Source organism: Schistocerca serialis, chromosome 1 (assembly GCF_023864345.2).
Source record: "Schistocerca serialis cubense isolate TAMUIC-IGC-003099 chromosome 1, iqSchSeri2.2, whole genome shotgun sequence".
In the NCBI taxonomy this organism is placed as follows: Eukaryota; Metazoa; Arthropoda; class Insecta; order Orthoptera; family Acrididae; genus Schistocerca; species Schistocerca serialis.
In genome coordinates, this window is record NC_064638.1 from 906,694,786 (window position 1) to 906,717,036 (window position 22,251).

The 22,251-nt window shown below is 45.8% G+C and overlaps 1 protein-coding gene across 1 annotated transcript in view; it reads left to right on the plus strand.

Moving 5' to 3' along the window:
• LOC126411932 (protein sidekick) overlaps positions 1–22,251 on the plus strand; it is a 644,689-nt gene that overhangs the window by 23,321 nt on the left and 599,117 nt on the right. The window lies entirely within an intron of this gene.

The following is a 22,251-nucleotide window of genomic DNA, read 5'->3' on the forward strand; positions in this document are numbered from 1 at the left end:
CCGGCAGCAGTGGTTTCGCCGTGGCTCCTTGTAGCGTGAGAACCCGAGCCGTGGCGGGGTGCTAAACAGCCCGCCGCGCCAAGGCCGCAACCAGAGACACGGAGCGGCCCCGTTCTGCTCCCAGGCCAGCAGGCCCACTCATCCGTCAGCCGTGCAATTACGGCCGCACTAGCTCCTCACCACAGTTCACGTTTCTGTGACGGAAACTCAAAGGGCTGTTGCCAGGTTATCATTCGTAATCTGGCCTTTCACAGCCGGTAAACAACCGTATGAGATCAAAAGGCTTCGGCCGAGTAACCTTTGTTATTAAGCGTAATCCGGATAGCTGACGATAATACAATATGCTTTGGAAGTAGTGTACATACAGTACGCGAAAGAACTTGGCCCCCCTTCTAACTGCCGTGTACCGCAAGTCTCTAGAGGAACGGAAGGTTCCAAATGATTGGAAAAGAGCACAGGTAGTCCCAGTTTACAAGAAGGGTCGTCGAGCAGATGCGCAAAACTATAGGTCTATATCTCTGACATCGATCTGTTGTAGAATTTTAGAATATGTTTCTTGCTCGCGTATCATGTCATTTCCGGAAACCCAGAATCTACTGTGTAGGAATCATCATGGATTCCGGAAACAGCGATCGTGTGAGACCCAACTCGCTTTATTTGTTCACGAGACCCAGAAAATATTAGATACAGGCTCCCAGGTAGATGCCATTTTCCTCGACTTTCGGAAGACGTTCCATACAGTTCCGCACTGTCAACTGATAAACAAAGTAGGAGGAGCCTACGGAATATCAGACCAGCTGTGTGGCTGGATTGAAGAGTTTTTAGCAAACAGAACACAGCACGTTGTTCTCAATGGAGAGACGTCTACAGACGTTAAAGTAACCTCTGGCGTGCCACAGGGGAGTGTTATGGGACCATTGCTTTTCACAATATATATAAATGACCTAGTAGATAGTGTCGGAAGTTCCAGCGGCTTTTCGCGGATGATGCTGTAGTATACAGAGAAGTTGCAGCATTAGAAAATTGCAGCGAAATGCAGGAAGATCTGCAGCGGATAGGCACTTGGTGCAAGGAGTGGCAACTGACCCTTAACATAGACAAATGTAAAGTATTGCGAATACATAGAAAGAAGGATACTTTATTGTATGATTATATGATAGTGGAACAAACACTGGTAGCAGTTACTTCTGTAAAATATCTGGGAGTATGCGTACGGAATGATTTGAAGTGGAATGATCATATAAAATTAATTGTTGGTAAGGCGGGTGCCAGGTTGAAATTCATTGGGAGAGTCCTTAGAAAATGTAGTCCATCAACAAAGGAGGTGGCTTACAAAACACTCGTTCGACTTATACTTGAGTATTGCTCATCAGTGTGGGATCCGTACCAGGTCGGGTTGACAGGGGAGATAGAGAAGATCCAAAGAAGAGCGGCGCGTTTCGTCACTGGGTTATTTGGTAAGCGTGATAGCATTACGGAGACGTTTAGCAAACTCAAGTGGCAGACTCTGCAAGAGAGGCGCTCTGCAACGCGGTGCAGCTTGCTGTCCAGGTTTCGAGGGGGTGCGTTTCTGGATGAGGTATCGAATATATTGCTTCCCCCTACTTATACCTCCCGAGGAGATCACGAATGTAAAATTAGAGAGATTCGAGCGCGCACAGAGGCTTTCCGGCAGTCGTTCTTTGCGAGAACCATACGCGACTGGAGCAGGAAAGGGAGATAATGGCAGTGACACGTAAAGTGCCCTCCGCCACACACCGTTGGGTGGCTTGCAGAGTATAAATGTAGATGTACATGTATAACTTGATACTTTCCGGTAGAGCAGGAAGTGGTGGAAGTTTATGGCTAGGAATCAATAAGGCGTGCCGTAGCAGTACAGAATTGTACTAATCATTGTGAACCTATGTTCGTTCTAGTGCGCCGCCTACACTGTGATGAGCAGTCGTAGCTTGTTCCCTCCACACGTCTCCCACCCCACACACAGGAGTAAACACTGCATTATGTGTTCCTTCGAGTTTCTTGTTACCTCACTGGAGTCTCTTTCCCGGGGAACACAATTCGTGCCATCTCGTGTACAATCGGGTTAGGCTTTAAACAGTGCGTTTGTGTTGCACCGTCGCATCTCGCACGACGTGACTTTCCTGTAATGTAAACTACATACGCGATGTGGTCTCTCGAACCTCTTTATGTTGAAACAGAAATTTAAGGCGCAAATCATTAGAAATTTTTAAATTAGCGTTTATTTTTACAATTATTTAATTGTTGTTTAAATACTAGTGGATTTTGTTGAATTAAGTAAAGTCTGCAGCATTTTACTTTCTATCACCCACGATTTTTTAAATGGTACACACAAACGGAATGTTGGATAACTCAGTTCTACATTCTGAAAAATTATATTATCTCTGCCAGCCTCTGTGGCCGAGCGGTTCTAGGCGCTTCAGTCCGGAACCGCGCGACTGCTACGGTCACAGGTTCGAATCCTGCCTCGGGCATGGATGTGTGTGATGTCCTTAAGTTAGTTAGGTTTAAGCAGTTCTAAATTCTAGGGGACTGATGACCTCAGCTGTTAAGTCCCATAGTGATCAGACACATTTTTATAGTATCTCTGTAGCAAGTAAATTTTCACATAAAACTAAATACCAGGGTTTAAACTGGCACATAAAAATTGTTTTCTGTAGATACAAAAAGAAAGTCTGCAAAACTGACATTCAGTGCTGGGCTCTACATTTTTCTTTATCACCACTCAGGACACATTTGATTTTAACTAACACTTTAAATTTTTTATTGGAGTCACAGAAAGATCCCCACCACGATAGCCCTGAAGTTCTACCTCTGAATGCCCCTCCGCTAACAGAACTGTGGTCACTGGCTATTATAAAATCGTCGATTTTTTTCGTATTTCATGACCAACGTCACAGATCTTCCCCTGTCGGCTACTAATAATTTCGTCAAACTTTCGTTAAAACTGACACGTACCTGCAAACACATTTTGTACTGTACAGAAGAAAACAGTTACAGCACGTACTGTATTTACGAGGCATGGTCTGGTAGACACCAACACGTATCAATAACACGCGTCAGCAACAAAACAAAGAAGGCGATAATGCCACCGACGGCAAAACGTTGTAGGATTGGTGACTTAGTGTGGCTAGATGGAACTGTAGAAGCATTGCACCAGAAGTTACCTTGTAAGCAGAATTCGAAAATTTTTGCGCGTTGTGAGAGACCACATTTCGTGAGTTCAAAGAGTTAAAATGAATGTAATAGCCACGTTTTGATTTAACGGTCTGAAATTACTTTATATGATTAATTCAATAATTAACTATTCACTAGAAATATTTTTATTAGTACATAAATAATGTCAGATTGTCACTGAAAATTAAAAATCTGTAACGACAAAAATAAGTAGTGGAAAATGGCGAAATTCATACTTCTCAAAGTGGAGAAACGGAAGTAAACTTTCTGTAAAAGGAACAGCATTTCCTATCGTGGCAATGCTGAATCTACTATTTAGTAGGATCACAGACAAACGTTTCTAAAATTGCACGAGAAAACTGAAATAAATATTAAGCCTATACCCCCAGGGTTTCAGACGTGGGCAATAGCCACCCGTTGCTAACGCCTGTGGATGTGTGTAACTTAAAAGCGTGTTGTCGAGATTTCAAGAACAGACAGTGGACCTGTGTACATATTTTCTTTCCGCGCACCTAACGCACTCCCCACAGAAAATCCGGTTAAGTCAGATTTTCCGACCTGTCCCTTTATAGCGGAACGAGAATTGTTTATTGGAGACGCCTTTATACTGAGCGGGGCCGCACGCTGCTAACAGTAAGTGCCCCCTCCCTTACCCTGGAGCTCGTGCGGTGTTGCGCTCCAGCAACGATGTTATGAGTGCAGCCGGCTGGCTGGTTGGCTGCCTGCTCCGCTTGGGGAAGCTCAGTAAACGGACGCAGCCCTGCATGTCCAGAGGCGCCTTCCAAAAATCCCAGGCAAAACCTGCAGCACATTGCTGTTTGTTATATGTCATTTTCACATCTTCCGCAAACTCTTTTTGTTGTCTGTCATTTATTCACTATTGATTCCGTAATAGAAGCAAGGCATTCTTCGAAAGTAGTTGTGACTCTTCTGCCGCGTTTTACTTGTGTGACTAATGTTAATATGTTACAGTTGGCAGCATACAAACGATAACATATTTAACGGCGGGATACACTTCGTCGTTCGTGAGGGCAATATTGTTTACACAATTTCCGTGTTGCACATTCTCTTCGATAGTTGCCGGCCGCTGTGACCGAGCGGTTCTAGGCGCTTCAGTCTGGAACCGCTACGGTCGCAGGTTCGAATCCTGCCTCGGGCATGGATGTGTGTGATGTCCTTAGGTTAGTTAGGTTTAAATAGTTCTAAGTTCTAGGGGACTGATGACCTCCGATGTTAAGTCTCGTAGTGCTCAGAGCCATCTTCGATAGTTCCATTTCCAGTAGCTTTAACGGTGAATGAACAGAACGCTTTGTTTTGTTATTTTTAACCTTGCAATAGTCGCGTGAATTTCCGCCACATTACTGATCGCGTTGCCGACAGCTGTCACCCACCATAATTTTCAAGGTTATTATAACAACTGTGAAACGAAATAGAATGTACACATCTATAATGATATCGAATTCAGTTAATTACTTAACTCCACACGCGAACGTGCTACGCCTATTATAAGATCCACACGTAACTTATTTTAATGAAAACAACCAAAGGTGAACTTACATTGCAGTAAAAGTGAATAACAACTGTAGTTCAAATTGTTCAAATGGCTCTCAGTACTATGGGACTTAACTTCTGAGGTCATCAGTCGCCTAGAACTTAGAACTAATTAAACCTAACTAACCTAAGGACAGCACACACATCCATGCCCGAGGCAGGATTCGAACCTGCGACCGTAGCGGTCGCTCGGTTCCAGACTGTAGTGCCTAGAACCGCACGGCCACTCCGGCCGGCTTGCCGAATTATTGACAGCACTATATCGAACCCAAGAGTATCGCTAAGCTTCACTGTTCTAACGATAAGGTCCCACACAAATAGCGGCTCATGTGCACTTACTGACAGCATTAGGAATGTAGTGTGAATGGAATCCCAGACTTTGCTACCCAATCGCATGAGAATGCCGCAGCCTTGGCGTACAGCCCAGCTCTAAACGCGGTGGCGAGGCCTTTCCGTTGCACGTCGGGCAGGTGTCCGCCATCCGTGTTGTGCGCCGTTGCCAGGCGGGGAGAACCACCCCCTTCTGCACGTGCACAGCTGGCGTGCCAACTGTTGGACACGTGCACACGCGTCCTCAGGGGTCGATAGTGAGTTTACTGAGCTCGTTTAGCGCGCGGCGGGGGAGGCGCGGGCCCAGCAGGGCGCAGTTGAGTCGAGGGCGCGATTCGAACCCCGCTGCTCACACGCTGTTTACTTGGAGGCACTCTCTCGCGCGCGCAAAAGAACTCTCTAAGATGAACGTTCCTCTTGTTGTATGTTGTATGCTTACCCTAGCAAATACAAGTACGTGCTGACAAGAAACGTCTTCATGTTTTTTATGTGAAAATACTTAAAGCTTTATAGGTAAAACCAATGAATTGTGGGCGTAACATGGTGATGTGTAACGTAACCTGCCGGCCGCGGTGGTCTAGCGGTTCAGGCGCTCAGTCCGGAACCGCGCGACTACTACGGTCGCAGGTTCGAATCCTGCCTCGGGTATGGATGTGTTTGATGTCCTTAGGTTAGTTAGGTTTAAGTAGTTCTAAGTTCTAGGGGACTGATGACCTCAGATGTTAAGTCCCATAGTGCTCAGAGCCATTTGAACCATTTTTTTTTGTAACGTAACCATGTCGGTGCGTGTCAGGCAGTGTGCTGCAATCGAGTTTCGGATTCAGTTCGTCCCCAAATGGAGCAGCTCTCCTTCAGCGTGATTGTGCCAGCCAGACCACACACGAGCGCGCACGTTTCCAAAATTTAAAGAACACCACTTTGATAGTGATGAAGCGGCGCGAGCAGGCGTGAGATTGTGGCTACGTCGATAAAGTCAGACATTCTACAGTGACGCTATCGACTAACTGGTCTCTCGATGAGAGAAATTTATTCGCCGTCAGGAAGACGATGTTGAGAAATAACTAGGTAAACATGAAGAATCAGACGTAGAATGTTAATAATGTTTGTTTTATTTAAAGAGCTCTAAACAGTTTTTATATAAAAATTCGGAGGCATTGCTTTTTAGCACGCCATCGTGGTATAATTTATCTGCGCCATTTACCTACTTTAGTGTGAAGTATAAGTCTGTTGTACGTCTGCATAGATACTCCGCAATCCACCGTCCGGCGCGCCAGTCATTTCCTTTCCTGTCCCACTCGCAAATTGATGGAGGAAAAAACGACTGCCAATATGCCTCCGTATGAGTCCTAGCTTCTCGTATCTTATCTTCGTAGTTCTTACGCGCAATGCTAAAGGTAGTAGAATCGTTCTGCAATCAACTTCATATGCCGGTTTCCTAAATTTTCTCAGTACTGTTCCTCGAATGAATGTCGCCTTCCCTCCAGAGAATCCCATTTGAGTTACCGAAACGTGTCTGTAACACTTGCGTGTTATTGGAACTTATCAGTAACAAATGTAGCAGACCGCCTCTGAATTGCGTCGAGGTCTTCCTGTAGACCTGGTGCAGTACTCAAAAATAGGCTCCACAAGCGTCCTATATGCGGCCTCCTTCACAGATGAACCACACTTTCCCGGTATTCTCCCAGTAAAGCGAAGTCGACCATTCGTCTTCCCTACCACGATTCTCAATTGCTCGATCCATTCATATTGCTTTGCAACGCGACGCCCAGTTATCGCTACGTGACTGTATCAGGCAGACACCACTAATGCTGTATCCGAATATTACTGGTTCCTTTTCCTACTCATCCGCAATAATTTACATTTTTTCTACATTTAGATCTAGCTGTCATTCATCAGTAAAAACTAAAACTCTGCCCAAAGAGGCCATGAAGACCCAACGGTACCGACCAGCCGCCGAGTCATCCTCAGCCCGCAGGCGTCAGTGGATGCGGATATCGAGAAGTATGTGGTCAGCACACTGCTCTCGCGGCTGTATGTCAGTTTACGAGACAGGAGCCGCTTCTTTTCAATCATGTAGCTCCTCAGATTCCATCGCAAGGGCTGAGTTCACCCCTCTTGCCAACAGCGCTCGGTAGAGCGGATGGTCACCTATCCAAGTGCTACCCCAGCCCGACAGCGCTTAACTTTGGTGATCTGACGAGAACTGGTATTACCACTGCGGCAAGGCCGTTAGACTGCCATTCGTCACACAGCTAGAAATTTTGTGTAAGTGATGTATCCTTGTAGAGTCATTCGACACCTTACCGTCCACCACAGTACCATCAGCAAACTACCACAGATTGCTGCCCACCCCGTACGCCAAATCCATTATGCATATAGAGAATTGTATTCTACGGAACTGGTGACCTAGAATCGACGGAGAGGCGTCGTCCCCACCTCAGCCTTAAGTGGTACACAACCCCACAACATGCTACAGCAGCCCACTCACCCAACCGCCGCCCCACACCTAACCCAGGGATATTGTGCGGTTCGGTCCCCAATGGACTACCCCCATCCCCCCCCCCCCCCGCCCCCCCCCCCCCCTCACGGCAACGTCTCGCACCAGACGAGTGTAACCCAAATGTTTGCATGGTAGAGTAACCATGGTGTACGCGTACGTGGAGAAAGTCTTTGCACAGCAATCGCTGACATAGTGTAACTAGGGTGGAATAAGGGGAACCAGCCCACACTCGCCGAGGCAGACGGAAAACCGCCTTAAAAACCATCGACTGGCCGGCACACCGGACATCGACACTGATCCGCCGAGCGGATTCGTGCCGAGGACCGGCACGCCTTCCCTCCCAGAAAGCAGTACGTTAGATCGCACGGCTAACCGAGCGGGCTACACAGGGCGAGACAGCTAAGTCATAACACCCCTTGTATCTTCCCAACCGTAATAGACACAAAGATGCCGTTTGGACAGTGAACTGCAGGGACAGGGGCTACTTGAATACATTTCATGTTTGTGCTATTTTTTATTACAGAGGCCATCTTTGATTTTTTTTTAAAGGAACCGTATGTTAAATTTTAGCGTAAATGATGGGCTTAAAAAGACAGTTTCAAATATGTGTACATCGTAATATTTAGGCGAATAGTTTTTGAGACACAGATACGTTCTCGTATCGTGTTCGTCCTTCGAATCGGCGTTGTCCAATGCGACCTTTCCTGTTGACCACTGAGGAACTTAACAGGGAAGGCGTTGTTTTCCTGCTTCTCGATAACGCCGCAAGTTGACGCACTAGGTAGCTGGAGAGAAGGGTATAAATGTGCTGCTGGGGTATTGAGACAACGCATTTCCGTCACAGTTTCTTGGAGCAGACATGTACACCAACGAAGAAAAATTAGATATGGTTCTAGTGTACGGTGAAAGCAGAAGAAATGCTGTTAGAGCAATAAAGCGATATGGAGAGCTGTATCCTGATCGTGGGCGTCCTACGCGCCAGCTTCTTGCACGTATTTGCAAGAAACTACTTGAATCGGGATCATGGAACGCAATACAGAGGACAAGGCAGAAAACTGCAACTGGCGAGGTATATGAAGAGGGCGTTTTAGCGTTGGTGCATAACGACCCTACTGTTTCGTCGCGACGTATCGTCTCGGAATGTGGTATAAGTCAGAGAAGTGTTCTACGCATATTGCACCGGCATAGATTTCACTCGTTTCACCTCTCAATACATCAAGCACTCTGCGGTGTGGATTTCGAATGGCGCCAGGAATTTATCCGGTTTGCTCTGCAGCGCCTACAGGATGATCCAACGTTTTTTCAACGGGTGCTTTTTACTGATGAAGAGTCTTTCACCAACCACGGTAATGCGAATTTGCATAATATGTATTACTGGTCAATAGAGAACCCTCATTGTCTTCGACAGGTACAGCATCAACAACCGTGGAGTGTTAACGTGTGGTGCGGCATCGTCAGAAATGTCATTGTGGGGCCGTACGTCATTCCGGGTATACTAAATGCCAATAACTATCCACAGTTCCTGAGAAACGTTCTGCTCATTTTGCTGGAAGAGGTACCACTAACTACGCGTCAGTGCATGTGGTTCCAACATGACGGCTGTCCTGCTAACCCTTCCCGTGTGACAACACAGCTGTTAAATGAAAAGTTCCCGGATTGTTGGATAGGACGACGTGCTGACGTGACGTGGCCAGCCCGGGCTCCTGATTTGACCCATATCGAGTTTCTTCCGCGGGAAGCAATCAAACATAAAGTTTATGCTCAAATACCAATTACGCCTGACACTACGAAGCAATGTATCATCGAAGCGTGCGCTGATATCTCACGTGACACCCTCGCAGCCGTTCACAAACCATTCGAACGGCGACTACAAATGTGCATTGCAGCAGAGGGGAAGCATTTTGAGCACATGCTTCAGTAAAGTTTTGTATCATGTACAGTATGTATTTTGCATCTTTGTGTGTATTTGCTTCGCATTGTGATCAATAGTAAATATTTTCAAAGAAAAATCAATACGTACGAAATAATTGTGACCAATAAGGGCCTCCTCATTTACATTTGTATTTTTGTTACTTAAAATGTATTAACATATTGTAGTATTTGAATATGGTATGTTGTCTACTATTTTGGTATCACAGTTGTCAAATAACTGAATAATATTTGCGTGACATCATCAGTAATTTTTGCGCAAAATATGGCAGTATGTATTACTATTGTCGGGTAAATGGGCGTGTTTGTGTAAGGACGGACTCGAGGCGTTTACCATGTAATCTACACAACAGGAAAGGTCGCATTGGACAACGCCGATTCGAAGGACCAACACGATACTAGAACATATCTGTGTCTCAAAAACTATTCGCCTAAATATTATGATATACACACATTTCAAACTGTCTTTTTAAGCCCGTCATGTTACGCTAAAATTTAACATATGGAACCATTTTAAAAAAACCAAAGATGGCCTCATCTCTGTAATAAAAAATAGCACAAACATAAAGTGTGATGTATTCAAGTAGCCCCTGTCCCTGCAATTCACTGTCCAAACGGCATCTTTGTATCTATTACGGTTGGCGAGATACAAGGGGTGTTATGACTTAGTTGCCTCACCCTGTATAGAAATAATAAGAGTGATTGGACACGCGAATCGTCGACGTGGCGTCCAGTAGAAAGACCTGCACCAGCACATTGAGCCACATGAAGTTATTACTACTATAGTCCAAATCGCAATTGTCCGGTATTTTTTCTCTTTCTGCGTTATTGTAACTACTAAATGCTTTATTATGATATGTACTACATGTAACTTACGCGTACTGAATATAATTCAAAATATGTAGAATACACGGCTATATGTAAAAAAAGGGCCTGTACCGTCATCTTACCAGGCATTGCAGTCATTACTCTAGCTTTTGCCCGGGTTAATTACTTGACGCCGAACTCAGAAACGAAGCAGTTGATGTTTCTAAAAGAAGGTGTGGGTGAGAAAAGAAGGAAACAAGCCTCCTTCCCGAAAAGGGTTTCTCTTCCTCCTCCTCCCGTTAACGCAATGAATGTGAGTTGTGTTTTAAATGGATATATTATTTGATCAAAAGTATCGTCGATGTCGGTTGGTGAGGCCTGACATGAAGTTGGCTTTCCAAAACAAAATGGTTCAAATGGCTCTGAGCACTATGCGACTTAACATCTGAGGTCATCAGTCCCCTAGAACTTAGAACTACTTAAACCTAACCAACCTAAGGACATTACACACATCCATGCCCGAGGCAGGATTCGAACCTGCGACGTAGCGGTCGCGCTGCTCCAGACTGAAGCGCCTAGAACCGCTCGGCCACACCGGCCGGATTTCCAAAACATCCAAAAGGTGTTCTATAGGTCAGGACTCAGTGCAGGCTAATCCATTACAGGGATGTTATTGTCGTGTAACCACTCCGCCACAGGCCATGCATTATGAACAGGTGCCCGATCGTGTTGGAAGATGCAATCGCCATACCCGAATTGCTCTCCAACAGTGGGAACCAAGAAGGTGCTTAAATCATCAATGTAGGCCTGTGCTGTGGTAGTGCCACGCAAAACAACAAGGGGTGCAAGCCCCTCCATGAAAAACACGACCACACCATAACACCACCGCCTCCTAATTTTACTGTTGACACTACACACGTTGGCAGATCACGTCCACTGGGCATTCGCCATACCCACACCCTCCCATCGGATCGCCTCATTGTGTAACGTGATTCGTCACTCCACACAATGTTTTTTCACTGTTCAATCGTCCAATGCTTACGCTGCTTACACCAAGCGAGGCGTCGTTTGGCATTTACCGGCTTATAAGCAGCCGCTCGACTATGAAATCCACGTTTTCTCACCTCCCGTCTAACAGTCATAGTGATTGCAGTGGATCCTCATGCAGTTTGGAATTCATTTGTGATGGTCTGGGTAGATGTCTGCATATTACACATTACGACCCTCTTCAACTATCGGCGGTCTCTGTCAGTCAGCAGACGAGGTCGGCCTGTACGCTTTTGTGCTGTACGTGTCCCTTCACGTTTGCACTTCACTATCACATCGGAAACAGTGGACCTAGGGATGTTTAGGAGTGTGGAAATCTCGCATACAGACATATGACACAAATGACACCCAATCACCTGACCACGTTTGAAGTATGTGAGTTCTGCGAAGCGCTCCATTCTGCTCTCACGATATCTAATGACTTCTAAGTCCGCTGATATGGAGTATCTGGCAATAGGTGGCAGCACAATGCACCTAATATGAAAAACGTGTGTTTTTGGGAGTGTCCGGATACTTTTGATCACATAGTTTATGTTGAGTGTGATTCTACAGGTTATGTGTATAGTGTGGTCTCGCGTTTGTTTTATGATGAGATAAGGGAGACTTGCGAGACTAGGTGCTGCCACTAAGGATATTCCTCTCGCGTAGCACTAAAGGGAGAAATTTTCTTCTGCCATCAGGATTCAAACCGGATGCCAGTGAGTCGAGAGCCGCCGCACGGGGCTGCCTTAGTGACATGGCCACGGCGACGGGTGTACAGATCTCAAATATGAAACTTCCTGGCAGATTAAAACTGTGTGCCGGACCGAGACTCGAACTCGGGACCTTTGCCTTTCGCGGGCAAGTGCTCTACCATCTGGCAGAAGTAAAGCGGTAAGGAGGGGGCGTGAGTCATGCTTGGGTAGCTCAGTTGGTAGAGCACTTGCCCGCGAAAGGCAAAGGTCCCGAGTTCGAGTCTCGGTCCGGCTCACAGTTTTAATCTGCCAGGAAGTTTCATATCAGCGCACACTCCGCTGCAGAGTGAAAATCTCATTCCAGATCTCAAATAGTCTATGACTACGTTAAAAAGGACCCGTCATGACATATACGGACGATGAGAACACCTAATGAGAACTATCAGTCTAGAGTTGTGTGAAGACTATTAAGTAGATTTCGTAGTAATGTTTTTCGTAGCCGAAAGCCATTTCCTTTAATGCGGTATAACCTCAAAGAAAGAGGCCAAAACAGCTATGACTGCAGCTGGTGGCGACAACATGTTCTGTAAATTCTACATGCTAATAAACTCCAATTAAAAAGAAAAGACGAAAATCATTTTACATCCTTGCTAGTTTTCGCTCAAAATAACACGATAACTGCAATAACATTTTAGAATTGTATAGTTAAATCGTGATGGTACTATACTCATTAACAGAATGAACCGAGTATACATAGTTCCATGTAGGAAAGCAAGCGAAAACGACGCGCAAGCTGGCCGTCATGCCGTTAGCTGGGCAGCGCGTCTCGCGACGTGTGGGACCGCAGCCAGAACTGCACGTCCCCCAAGAGGCTCGCCCTGTGCTCGCAGCAAGCACCCAGTCGGACCCACAGCGCCTAGTGGAGCGTCGATATTCAAGCTGTTATTGCAGCCGCTGTTTATTGCCAAACAGCTGAAATGCGCCGTAAAAACATCGGCTCGCTGCTCTTGTTTGTCTGAAGCTACAGCGGGGACTCTTGTTTATGGTTTTATTTGTCTAATGGAAAACCGGGGCGGGAGCGCCGAGCGCACAACAAACTACAGTACAGTGCTGTCCGACGGGGCATGTAGTGTCCCCGCTGCAATGCTAGGAAGTTTCGTTGACATGGTACATTGCTTCTGTCGTCTGTGACTTGCTAAAGCCCACTTCGTTGTTACAATGCCTGGTCTGTGCTAGCGTAGGCCATATCCAAAACTGTTGAAATGTGCAGTTTGACAGCTGCTGCGAGATCAGTAAGAGATCTGACCTCGGATACTTTTCGCGGCTGAACCCACATTTTTCTCGTTTTTCGATGTGTATCATGTTTGAGTTAAAAGTCGATTTCGTCAGGAGCTGACTGACTGCCGCAACCAAGGGTCTTTTAAACCACCTAAGCTTTTCATGCCCCTTCCTTCAACCCGACCGTGGACTTACTGTCTAATGTCCTTGTTTTTAACGGCATATCGATATCTTTCATCGCGGGCTAACTTCACCGTCTGTGGGATGTATACCTCCTTCTTTCTTTCCTGTTCTTTTGCTTGTAAGAAAAAACTTGTAATACAAAAAACACTTCCTTCTGTGCTCTGTAATTGCTCGTTTTGACTATTCAAACCATTGTTTCAGTGAGCTAACTTTTTTATAATACGCGAAATAATTTTTGCGACTAATAGCGGAAGTGAGCAGCGAAGTGATACGTCTCTTACTATCCTGCAGTGCGAACTCACTACCGAAGATAATCGGAAAACGTAGGAAAGAATTCACTCCTGAATTACACAGCTGTTGCTGCTACGGCCGTGTGCTGGTAACTACAGGCCGCCAACGTTGCCCCTTACTATACTGCCAACGACTTTGTTATTTTGACCCAGGTATAGTAAGTTACAGGGAGGTCCCCACAATTGCTCCGTGCCTCCATCTTCATTCTGGTTATTTCTGGTTATTGTCCCAGATGACATTTGCTCTGTGCGCTTTAGGCTATGATATAAGGCATATTTATGTGCTCAACGTTTCGTCTCGTAATACTGGACACATAGTCAGAGGCTACGTAGATGCAGTTAGTTAATTTTCGAAAGTGAAAAAGCTAATGAAGCTGAACTATTTATGCGTAAACACGCAACGGTCGGATCGTGGCATCATCTGATCGCAGCTATAGATCGCGGAGTTATGATTTGCACTATAACGCCTTTTTGTAAAAGATTTTTTTGTTTTTAAATTCCAATGACCTCACTGTACATCCTAGAATAGCAATGATTTGCCTTTGATAGTACCATAGTGTCGAAGGTACAAACTTGATGGTTCCCTGGTCCCAGTGCATGATCTGCTAAAGCTGAGTTTTCCGTGTTGCCCATACGACGGTTGCTTTTGTGTTCTTTAAGGGGGGGGGGGGGGGTAGGACGTCAAACGGGCCGCCTTGGAGCAGGAGAGGCACTACAGGACATTTTAATTTCCACTGTCTATACTTTTACCAATAAATTTATAAAACTTTGTCAGCATGACCAGGAAGGATTCAGGATTCACACTCATAGCAGTGGAAGTTCACAAACATGACAAAATAATTTTTTTTTACATGTGAAATTTCATTATTTTTTTCAGTTACTGTTGGCAGAAATTGTTGCTATAGGTACACTTTTCTTCATAAGTAGGAGAGACTCTCCCATGAATTTTTCACAGCATATCAACCATACTTACAGGTGTATAAAACTCTAGAATTTATTTAATTTATGAAAAAATGAATAAGCTGTTACATTTTAAATTTCATGTTCATAAAAAACTCAAATTTTATAGTTAATTATCTCAGTTTTTACCGCAGTTTTTAATAGATTTGGAAAATTCTAGAGTTTCATACACCTGTAACTATGATTCGTATGCTATGAAAAATTCATCGAAGAATCTCTCCTAGTTGTGAAGAAAAGTGTACCTGTAGGAACAAATCCAGCCAATAATAAGTGAAAAACTGATAAAATTTCAGACATAAGAAAAAATTATTTTGTTTCGTTTTTGAACTTCCACTGCTATGGGTGTGAATTCTGAATCCTTCCTGGTCATGCTGAGGAAGTTTAATAAATTTATTTGTAAAAGTGTAGACAGTGGAAATTAAAATGTCCTGTAGTGCCTCTCCTGCTCCAAGTCAGCCCGTTTGACGTCCTACCTCCCTCAAGCCGGATGCTGGTTCTTCTTTTAGCAGTAGGTGGCGAGACGTTTGGCACAGAAACATACCTTAGTCCTCGGCCTAATGCCCACGAAACAAAATTGGCTGGCTCTGAGCACTATGGGACTCAACTTTTGAGGTTATTAGTCCCCTAGAACTTAGAACTAGTTAAACCTAACTAACCTAAGGACATCACAAACATCCATGCCCGAGGCAGGGTTCGAACCTGCGACCGTAGCGGTCTTGCGGTTCCAGACTGCAGCGCCTTTAACCGCACGGCCATTTCGGCCGGCAAACAAAATTCACCAAGATTATAGATACCGGCAGTTCTTTTTTTTTTAAGTGGAACTATGTACTTTGTTACTGTGTTAGAATGATCCTAAAGCGATGTGTATTGTGCTAGGCATTTGCAATAGAACTTTAGAAGAAAAACAAAAAATTGAATTTGCTGAATATAGAGGCTGTCTGTTGGCTTTGCGGAATAACCGTTCTGTTAAGCGGTTATGGTAACCAATATTTATGTGTCGAATGAAACTGCGCCACGCTTGCACTCTCGACCTGCATCTTCATCACTTTTCCAGCTGTACAGTGTGTGTATACGGAAAAAGATGGTAAACATGTAAATGTGTGATATGACGTTCTCCCATTCGACCTAAAGGACTAAGTCGTTTGGAATATTTGGTGCTGACGACGAAGCATACGTTGTCGGATCAGAAGTATCCAGAACACTAATATGGGGTGGACAATAATATGGGGTGTGTCCATGCTTTGTCTTTAGCGCGGGGGGGGGGGGGGGGGGGATTCAGCTGTGCTAGTGACATTTCCAGTAAATGTCTGAATGTATTTGGAGCAGTGGCAGCCCATCCTTGCTCAAGAGCCGAAACCAGAGAAGATACTGGTGATGTCGGACGCTGGGATCTAAAGCCAAGTCGACGTTCTGATCACCCCAGAATTGTTCCATTTTTGTCAGGCCGGGACTCTGGGCAGGTCAGTCCATTTCAAGAATATTATTGTCCACAAACCATCCCCTCACAGATGCTGCTGTTTGACAAGGTGCATCGTCGTGTTGATACAAACAACCATCGTCTCCGAACTGTTTTCTACTGAATGCTGTATGCGACGCTGTAAGCTGTAGCGTTTTCTTAATCGTAATACGGGGACCGCACCCTAACAACGAAAAGCACTCCCATTCCGTAACACCAACTGCTCCGTTCTCCAGTGCTGGCTCTATACCTGACGGCAGGTAACGTCCTCCAGGCATTCGTCGCATCCAGACTCTTCTATCGTTTTGCCACAGTTCCAGTCAGCCATTATCTAGCGGCGGCGCTCTTCACTCCCCGCCTACAGAAATGTGCAGCTTCTGTGAATCTGCTCGACCATTGCACCGCGTTCTTTTTAACCCCCTGCGCACTGTTGTGATGGCTGCACTGCTGGTAGCACTTTGGAAATCACGAGTGATTCCGCCCTCCGATTTCATGTGATTTTTTTACAACCATCCTCCGCTATGCCCGACGGTCCGCGTCCATCAGTACAAGAGCTTAATTAATTACGATTAATTAATTACGATTAAGGCTGCTGTTGGTTTAGCTGTGCTCCTTCCTTCGCGTTTCCATTTCACAGTCACATCACCCAACAGTCGAATTGGGCAGCTGTAAGAGCGTTGAAAAGTCGCCGGTGGTTTGTTAGTCAGGTGACGTCTGAAGACTAATCGACGTTCGAAGTCACTGAACGTTCCTGACCGATCCATTCTCCTGTTACTGCTTCTCTGCTGACGGCACAATGCACCGCGCATCCTTTTATGCTGGCCTCTTGAGTGTTTATGGAAAATGTTCAAGGCAATCGTAAAATGCGTTTTAGACAGGTACGTGCCGAGTAAAACCGACGGGATACCAATCCGATTCTACACAGAGTACGCGAAAGAACTTGCCCCCTCCTAACAGCCGTGTATCGAAAGTCTCTAGAGAAACGAAAGGTTCCAAATGATTGGAGAAGAGCACAGGTAGTCCCAGTCTTCAAGAAGCGTCGTGGAGCAGATGGCCTATATCTCTGACATCGATCTGTTGTAATATTTTAGAACGTGTTTTTTGCTCGCGTATCATGTCATTTTTGGATACCCAGAATCTACTCTGTAGGAATCAAATTCCGGAAACGGCGATCGTCTGAGAGCCAACTCGCTTTATTTGTTCATGAGACCCAGAAAATATTAGATACAGGCTCCCAGGTAGATGCCATTTTCCTTGACTTCCGGAAGGCGTTCGATGCAGTTCCGCACTGTCGCCTGATTAACAAAGTAAGAGCCTACGGAATATCAGACCAGCTGTGTGGCTGGATTGAAGAGTTTTTAGCAAACAGATCACAGCATGTTGTTCTCAATGGAGAGACGTCTACAGACGTTAAAGTAACCTCTGACGTGCCACAGGGGAGTGTTATGGGACCATTGATTTTCACAATATATATAAATAACCTAGTAGATAGTGTCGGAAGTTCCATGCGGCTTTTCGCGGATGATGCTGTAGTATACAGAGAAGTTGCAGCATTAGAAAGTTGCAGCGAAATGCAGGATGATCTGCAGCGGATAGGCACTTGGTGCAGGGAGTGGCAACTGATCCTTAACATAGACAAATGTAATGTATTGCGAATACATAGAAAGAAGGATCCTTTATTGTATGATTACATGATAGCGGAACAAACGCTGGTAGCAGTTTCTTCTGTAAAATATCTGGGAGTATGCGTACGGAACGATTTGAAGTGGAATGGTCATATAAAATTAATTGTTGGTAATGCGGGTGCCAGGTTGAGATTCATTGGGAGAGTCCTTAGAAAATGTAGTCCATCAACAAAGGATGTGGCTTACAAAACACTCGCTCGACCTATACTTGAGTATTGCTCATCAGTGTGGGATCCGTACCAGGCCGGGTTGACAGAGGAGATAGAGAAGATCCAAAGAAGAGCGGCGCGTTTCGTCACAGGGTTATTTGGTAAGCGTGGTTGCGTTACGGAGATGCTTATCAAACTGAAGTGGCAGACTCTGAAGAGAGGCGCTCTGCATCGCGGTGTAGCTTGCTGTCCAGGTATCGAGAGGGTGCGTTTCTGGATTAGGTATCGAATATATTGCCGAGGAGAGCACGAACGTAAAATTAGAGAGATTCGAGCGCGCACGGAGGCTTTACAGCTGTGCATTACATGGAAATATCCGTATAGTTTTGATCGGATAGTGTAAAACGTAGGTCCCATTTATTCTGCTGGCGGCACTACGTGAGAGAGAGAGAGAGAGAGAGAGAGAGAGAGAGAGAGAGAAAGAGGTGTCACGCTTGCGCTCGTTGCCCCTGCTGCACTTGCAGTGCGCCGTGATGCGCTGCTGCTGGAGCCGCGGCCGCGCGCCATCTCCGTGGCCGACCTTGACGCGCACCTGGCCGGCGGGCCGGCAGGAGTCAGTGACCTTGCTGGCGGCTGCCTCAGCCTCGCCGGGCTTCCTGATTCCTCGCCGGCACCCAAACGGATAACACTGCTCTCTCTATCTTTCCTCTCCCCCCTCTCCTCTCTCCCCTCTCCCCCCTCTCGCTCTCCCCCCCCCCCCCTCACTCTCTCCCTCTCTCCCTCCTACCAAAATCATAGTACTGCCTGCGAACCTTACCGAAGTACTCTTGTTCTTCTTCGGAGACTGACATATCTTTCGACATTCATGCTCAGCAACTGCGACCTTAAGCTACAACCTAATCCTATAATATTTGTAACACGAACTTGTTTTTAGTGATATTCCACTTTTATTTCTCCCTTTTGGTTTTGTAGGTATTACAATTTAGTCTGCAACGGCTCACCTGAAGATGACTGGCAGGTGCCCAGTTGAAATACCGTGCGCTGTATTGAACGACGACCGGCTGCAAGCCCGAAACTTGTTTGAATAGTCACCTGTATTTTACCCAATTTTACCCTAAATAGTAGAAGTATTTCTCCAGGTCGACAACAGGTACTTTTCGCGTCTCTGTTTTTTATTTTGTTATTAATCTCAAAATCATAGTTACTTTTCTAATACTTACGTCTTTTCTGAAGCCTGACTAGGACAATACAATACCCCGAATTTCTATTTCCCTTCTTACATTATTCCGGTGATGCGGTTGTGAGATGTTACTGTTCGCTAGATCGTACTCGCAGTATCAGAGCAGGTCTTCCTCGCTTTCTCACTTCTTACGGGACGTGCCCGCCGTTAATACACTATGTGGTCAAAAATATCCGCACGCCTGGCTGAAAAGACTTACAAGTGCGTGGCGTCCTCCATCGGTAATGCTGGAATTCAATAAGGTGTTGGCCCACCCTTAGCCTTGATGACAGCTTTCACTCTCGCAGGCATACGTTCAATCAGGTGCTAGAAGGATTCTTGGGGAATGGCAGCACATTCATCACGGAGTGTTGTACTAAGGAGAGGTATCGATGTCGGTCGGTGAGACCTGACACGAAGTCGCCGTTCCAAAACATCTCAAAGGTGTTCTGTAGGATTCAGGTCAGGACTCTATGCAGGCGAGTCCATTACAGGGATGTTATTGTCGTGTAACCACTCCGCCACAGGACGTGCATTATGAACAGGTGCCCGATCGTGTTGGAAGATGCAATCGCCATACCCGAATTGCTCTTCAACAGTGGGAACCAAGAAGGTGCTTAAATCATCAATGTAGGCCTGTGCTGTGGTAGTGCCACGCAAACAAAACAAGGGGTGCAAGCCCCTCCATGAAAAACACGACCACACCATAACACCACCGCCTCCTAATTTTACTGTTGACACTACACACGTTGGCAGATCACGTCCACTGGGCATTCGCCATACCTACACCCTGCCATCGGATCGCCTCATTGTGTACCGTGATTCGTCACTCCACACAATGTTTTTCCACTGTTCAATCGTCCAATGCTTACGCTGCTTACACCAAGCGAGGCGTCGTTTGGCATTTATCGGCTTATAAGCAGCCGCTCGACTATGAAATCCACGTTTTCTCACCTCCCGTCTAACAGTCATAGTGATTGCAGTGGATCCTCATGCAGTTTGGAATTCATTTGTGATGGTCTGGGTAGATGTCTCCCTATTACACATCACGACCTCTTCAACCGTCGGCGGTCTCTGTCAGTCAACAGGCGAGGTCGACCTGAACGGTTTTGTGCTGTACGTGCCCCTTCACGTTTGCACTTCACTATCACATCGGAAACAGTGGACCTAGGGATGTTTAGGAGTGTGGAAATCTCGCGTAGATACATATGACACAAGTGACACCCAATCACCTGACCACGTTCGAAGTCTGTGAGTTCCGCGGAGCGCCCCATTCTGCTCTCTCGCGATGTCTAATGACTGCTGAGGTCACTGATATGGAGTACCTAGCAGTAGCTGGAAGCACACTGCACCTAACACGAAAAACGTGTGTTCTTGGGGGTGTCCGGATACTTTTGATCATACTAATCCAACTTAACATGCACTCAACATTAATTGGCACTCAACATGTACTCAACATTAATTGGCACTTCGTCGATTTGCACCTTTAATTCTCGCTTATTTGAATTGTTTCACAAAATTGTTTTACCACTTATTTTTCAAATATAAGTGATGAAGAAGGGTGCATAACAAAAGAAACTTAATAGCGGTTGAGACATAGCGCCTTACATCGTGCCTGTTGAGATCGGACAAGGAAGCGGTGAATAAACGTGCAGTATGAGTCACACGCAGGACAGATGGCTTTAGATACCCGATTGTATGTAGTTTATGTGCGATCTGGCAGAGATCACTAGCAGACGGAGATTGTTTGAGCTCCAGTCAAAATACTGTCCTTATAGTATAACTGTGCTTAGTTATGTGTGTGAAGGTGTGAATGTGAAATAATGTATTATGTAAAGCTTTTTTTTTAACTATACATTGAAGTATCTGGTCTCGTGAGAAATGTTTGAGAATGACGTAAGTGTTAATCATTCGTACCGAGGAATTTGTTATAAACTATTTCGTCAGTTGGAAGTTTATTCGCGGCTGTACCACACAGCGCCGCCGCACTGTATAGTGCTGATCTGACTCTATGTACGGGTCTTGTTCATATGCTACCTGCTCGATACGTAGTCTCGTGCGTCGCTAACACATAACCTGTGCTGCGGCCCAGACAGGCCTGAGTTTGCTGCATCTGAAGTACTGTAACATTACGGGCGAACAATTTATGTTCCGCATACCGCCACGAAAAGAAACGTGTTGTCACTGCTTTGAGCTTAAAACTTGTAGCGTGGACAAGTTCGCTCGCCCAAGTTAGGTAAGTTCAAAACACATCACTTTCTCGAAAACGCTATTCTTGCCATTCCGCGATATGCAGAATCTCCAGTTATTTGAGCATAAGATTTTTGAAGTCGAGATGTCAGCCGGTGGAAATTCACGTACGTTGTGTTAAGATCCGAAGACAGTGGGCCGGCCGGGGTGGCCGAGCGGTTCTAGGCGCTACAGTCTGGAACCGCACGACCGCTACGGTCGCAGGTTCGAATCCTGCCTCGGGAATGGATGTGTGTGATGTCCTTAGGTTAGTTAGGTTTAAGTAGTTCTAAGTTCTAGGGGACTGATGACCTAAGATGTGTGTGATGTCCTTAGGTTAGTTAGGTTTAAGTAGTTGTAAGTTCTAGGGGACTGGTGACCTTAGAAGTTAAGTCCCAATAGTGCTCAGAGCCATTTGAACTTCCATCTACCCTCCTAGAGAGGCAAATATTCCAGCAGTTAACGCAAAGAACAGCTAGTGATTGCCGTAAGTAGCAACCGACATCTTTGTTCGAGAGCGAATTTCTGTGTCGTACAGTGGGATGTCTGCCTGTACAACATGTGTCACTTTGTTTTACTCCTGCTAGTCTCTTTTTAAAAAATACAAGCTATAAATAGCTATGGGCCAACGGTCTTGCTCCAGTGGTCACACCGGTCCCGTCGGATCCCTGGAGTTAAGCGCTGTCGGGCTGGGCTAGCACTTGGATGGGTGACCATCCACTCTGCGGAGCGCTGTTAGCAAGCGGGGTGCACTCACCCCCTGTGAGGC